The sequence below is a fragment of the Astyanax mexicanus genome, unplaced genomic scaffold, assembly GCF_023375975.1.
Source record: "Astyanax mexicanus isolate ESR-SI-001 unplaced genomic scaffold, AstMex3_surface scaffold_74, whole genome shotgun sequence".
NCBI classification, from domain to species: Eukaryota; Metazoa; Chordata; class Actinopteri; order Characiformes; family Acestrorhamphidae; genus Astyanax; species Astyanax mexicanus.
The window spans coordinates 45,001-50,000 of NW_026040084.1; the positions used below are offsets into that span (position 1 = coordinate 45,001).

The window sequence follows — 5,000 nt, forward strand, 5'->3', positions numbered from 1 at the left end:
GCCCCCCGGCCCGCGCCGAGAGATACGGACTTCTATACGCCACATGTCCCGACGCCCGTGAAGGACGGGGGATTCGGCGCTGGGCTCTTCCCTCTTCGCTCGCCGCTACTAGGGGAATCCTTGTTAGTTTCTTTTCCTCCGCTTAGTAATATGCTTAAATTCAGCGGGTCGTCTCGTCTGATCTGAGGTCGCGCTCGAAGGGCTGTCGTCGCCAGGCGTACGCCGCCGCGAGGGAGGGCGGGAACCACCCCTCGCGGTCTGGCTGGAAACCGTTCGGAGGAACCCTTTCGAGACGGGGAGGTTCGATTCGGCCGGAGGACGAAGGATGAAAACGGGAAGAAAAAAACTTAAGCCCCCCCTCTTCGCCTTCTACCGGAGCTATCCTACCAACCTCTCTTTTGCCGCGCTCTCGGCCCGAACGAAAAGGAGAGGGAGGACGGAGATCCGCTGACGGAGAGACGGCGCGCATAACGGGCAGCCAGAGAGGGTAAAACCCACCGGCAGCCGTCGCTACGACGTCTCTCCACGGATCGCCGCCACCTCTCCCCTCGCCGGAACGAGGAACGGTAGAGGACGGTGTGTGGAAAGCCGGCCTCCGAGACCCATCGCTGGGCAACGGAGACGAAGGCGAGAGGGGTGGACGAAAGTCTTTTCCCCCGCGATCAAGCCCGTCGAGCGGCTTTTGTCGAGTCCCGAACGAGAAGGGAACCTGACCGAGTCTGCTTTTAGGAAGACGAAGGTGCGGGCACCTGCGAACCTCCAGCCGCGGTCCCATCGAACCGTCTCTTAACTCTTCCCCGGAGGGAAGAGGGAGACGGAACGAAAAGGTCCGATAGATTGGAATAGCGACCCTCAGACAGGCGTGGCCCCGGGATTGACCCGGGGCCGCAATGTGCGTTCAAAGTGTCGATGATCAATGTGTCCTGCAATTCACATTAGTTCTCGCAGCTGGCTGCGTTCTTCATCGACGCACGAGCCAAGTGATCCACCGCTAAGAGTTGTACTCTTTATGGTTGTTTTTGTTTCGAAGCCATGTAACCAACAGACACAAAAAGTGACGGTTTGAAATAATGTTTTACGGCAGCCGCGGGTACGGGCGCCCCGGAACGCCTAAGCGAACTCGGGGTCATCAAACCGCGCCGCCGAGCCGCCTCCGGAGTAAGAAACCCCGCAGACGGACTTCGGGGGCCAGGTACCCGTCTCCCTTTGGCCGTAAAACACGTTTTTTTGCTCAGGACACCGTTTTTTTCGATCAAGTCATTAAAAGGCCGAAGGGAATCCCTGTAGTTCCCAACGTCGGGCCGTGGCTTGAACATTTTTTGTTTGTGGAAATGGGAGTCGCGCCTACTGGGAGGCACTACCAACCCAAGTCCCGGTAATGATCCTTCCGCAGGTTCACCTACGGAAACCTTGTTACGACTTTTACTTCCTCTAGATGATCAAGTTCGATCGACTTTTCAGCACAGCACCAAGGCCCCGCGAAGGAGCCCCGGCGTGGCCGATCCGAGGACCTCACATAACCATCCAATCGGTAGTAGCGACGGGCGGTGTGTACAAAGGGCAGGGACTTAATCAGCGCGAGCTGATGACCCGCACTTACTGGGAATTCCTCGTTCATGGGGAATAATTGCAATCCCCAATCCCCGTCACGAACGGGTTTAAGCGGATTACCCGCGCCTCTCGGCGTAGGGTAGGCACACGCTGGCCCGGCCATTGTGGCGCGCGTGCAGCCCCGGACATCTAAGGGCATCACAGACCTGTTATTGCTCCATCTCGCGTGGCTATACGCCACTGGTCCCTCTAAGAAGTTAACCGCGACCGCGGGGGGCCGCGTAACTATTTAGCACGAAGGAATCTCGTTCGTTATCGGAATTAACCAGACAAATCACTCCACCAACTAAGAACGGCCATGCACCACCACCCACAGAATCGAGAAAGAGCCATCAGTCTGTCAATCCTTTCCGTGTCCGGGCCGGGTGAGGTTCCCCGTGTTGAGTCAAATTAAGCCGCAGGCTCCACTCCTGGTGGTGCCCTTCCGTCAATTCCTTTAAGTTTCAGTTTTGCAACCATACTCCCCCCGGAACCCAAAGACTCTGGTTTCCCCGCACGCTGCCCGGCGGGTCATGGGAATAACGCCGCCGGATCGCGGGTCGGCATAGTTTACGGTCGGAACTACGACGGTATCTGATCGTCTTCGAACCTCCGACTTTCGTTCTTGATTAATGAAAACATTCTTGGCAAATGCTTTCGCTTTCGTCCGTCTTGCGCCGGTCCAAGAATTTCACCTCTAGCGGCGCAATACGAATGCCCCCGGCCGTCCCTCTTAATCATGGCCCTGGTTCAGGAAACCCACAAAATAGAACCGGAGTCCTATTCCATTATTCCTAGCTCAGGCATTCAGGCGAGTTTGGTGCCCGCTTTGAACACTCTGATTTTTTCAAAGTAAACGCTCCGGACCCCTGAGGACCGGACACCCAACCAAGGGCATCCGGGGGGCGCCGGGAGGCAGGGTCTGGGACAGGCGGTAGCTCGCCTCGCGGCGGACCGCCAGCCCACTCCCGAAGTCCAACTACGAGCTTTTTAACTGCAGCAAATTTAATATACGCTATTGGAGCTGGAATTACCGCGGCTGCTGGCACCAGACTTGCCCTCCAATGGGTCCTCACCCATGTGTTTAGGATACGTTCATTCCGATTACAGGGCCTCGAAAGAGACCTGCATCGTTATTTTTCGTCACTACCTCACCGTGTCGGTAATGGGTAATTTGCGCGCCTGCTGCCTTCCTTGGATGTGGTAGCCATTTCTCAGGCTCCCTCTCCGGAATCGAACCCTGATTCCCCGTTACCCGTGGTCACCATGGTAGCCCCCTATGCTACCATCGACAGCTGATAGGGCAGACATTCGAATGAGACGTCGCCGCCGCGGTGGGCGCGCGATCGACCCGAGGTTATCTAGAGTCACCAAAGGGCCGGGGGAAACCCTCGCGGGTCCCCCCGGGTGGGTTTTGGGTCTGATAAATGCACGCATCCCGGCCCCCCCGAGAGAGGACCGGTCAGCGCTCGTTTGCATGTATTAGCTCTGGAATTACCACAGTTATCCGAGTAACGTGTGGAGCGATCAAAGGAACCATAACTGATTTAATGAGCCATTCGCAGTTTCACTGTACCTTCCGTGTGCACTTAGACCTGCATGGCTTAATCTTTGAGACAAGCATATGTTACTGGCAGGATCAACCAGGTTGCTGCGAGTGGTTTTTGTCACAGAAAAAACCATTGGTTCTTAGAGGGGAGAGGGATCGGCCCCGTACCGTCCGAAGACCCCCCGGGGAGGGGGGGACGGGCGGAGAGGCTCGTCCGAGCTCACCCCTCATTGCTCCCAGTGGAAATTAGTGTGGCAACTCCGCTGCGCGAGTTCCCGCTTGCTTCGGGGATAACAAGGAAACGCTCGTTCCGAAACCGGGGGTCCGGAGCTTTTTGAAGCCGGGTGCTGGAGCTCGGTTGGGCGCGAGGACCACCCGAGGCATCCGAGTCCGACGGCTCCGGGCCGACCGGTTATCGTGTTAGGGCAGATTGATATATAGACGGGCCGTCTACGACTCCCTCGGATAGGTTCGGAAAGGTCCTCCCCCTGACGGAGGACCCCCCTGGAGGCTAACCCGCTGGGTCGGGTAGGAACGCACCGCGCACAGTGGCCACGGAGGGCCGCGCGGCTGCCTACCCAGGCGGGCTCGGTAGTCCATTCGGTCGGGTCAAAATAATAAAAGAGATACCCCCCCTGGAACCGTCTCTGGAAGTTTTGGTTTTTCCTCCGTACCGCCTGGGGGGCGGGGGGCGGGACGGAGGCCGACCTGCGGAGCTTCATGGTCGGGTAGGATCGGGTCCGTGTTATAGTGTCCAAAAATCCGCTTTGGAACTATTAATGGGGCTTTATTTAAGCTCTGCCATGCTTAGAAATGAATGGAGAATCATCTCCAGTGCTTGGACCCCTATAGATTGCCACTCTCCTCAACAGTCCGACGGCACCCCTTTGAAAAACCCCCCGACGAAAAATCCTCCAGAGCGCGGGCGAACTCGCTCCGAGGCCGACCGGAGTGCACCTTCGTCGGGCAAGGGAGTCGGGCGAAGGGGGTCAGAAATCCTGGAGCTCGCCACCCTCACTAGTTTTTGGCGTGAAATGGTAGACCAAAAGTGGGGACTTAGAAAAATTTCGCACTTTTTCGACCTACCACTGGTAGACCGAGTGGGACTTAGTCATTTTTTCAGCTTTTTCGGGCCTACCACTGGTAGACCAAGTTGGACTTAGTCATTTTTTCAGCTTTTTCGAGCCTACCACTGGTAGACCAAGTGGGACTTAGTCATTTTTTCAACTTTTCGAGCCTACCACTGGTAGACCAAGTTGGACTTAGTCATTTTTTCGACTTTTCAGAGCTACCACTGGTAGACCAAGTTGGACTTAGTCATTTTTTCAACTTTTCGAGCCTACCACTGGTAGACCAAGTTGGACTTAGTCATTTTTTCGACTTTTCAGAGCTACCACTGGTAGACCAAGTTGGACTTAGTCATTTTTTCAACTTTTCGAGCCTACCACTGGTAGACCAAGTTGGACTTAGTCATTTTTTCGACTTTTCGAGCCTACCACTGGTAGACCAAGTTGGACTTAGTCATTTTTTCAACTTTTCGAGCCTACCACTGGTAGACCAAGTTGGACTTAGTCATTTTTTCAACTTTTCGAGCCTACCACTGGTAGACCAAGTTGGACTTAGTCATTTTTTCGACTTTTCAGAGCTACCACTGGTAGACCAAGTTGGACTTAGTCATTTTTTCAACTTTTCGAGCCTACCACTGGTAGACCAAGTGGGACTTAGTCATTTTTTCAACTTTTCGAGCCTACCACTGGTAGACCAAGTTGGACTTAGTCATTTTTTCAACTTTTCGAGCCTACCACTGGTAGACCAAGTGGGACTTAGTCATTTTTTCAACTTTTCGAGCCTACCACTGGTA

General features: G+C 54.9%; 2 non-coding genes and 1 pseudogene across 2 annotated transcripts; all 3 read right to left on the reverse strand.

Annotated features, from left to right (window-relative positions):
* Positions 1-191, reverse strand: part of LOC125798664 (28S ribosomal RNA) — a 5,378-nt pseudogene extending 5,187 nt beyond the window's left edge.
* Positions 192-846: 655 nt separating this feature from the next.
* Positions 847-1,000, reverse strand: LOC125798670 (5.8S ribosomal RNA). Its single transcript, XR_007437475.1, has one exon. It is a non-coding gene; the product is annotated as a 5.8S ribosomal RNA (ribosomal RNA).
* A 376-nt stretch (positions 1,001-1,376) lies between these two features.
* LOC125798659 (18S ribosomal RNA) lies at positions 1,377-3,240 on the reverse strand. The gene has a single exon (XR_007437468.1). It is a non-coding gene; the product is annotated as an 18S ribosomal RNA (ribosomal RNA).
* Between the last annotated feature and the right edge of the window lie 1,760 nt (positions 3,241-5,000).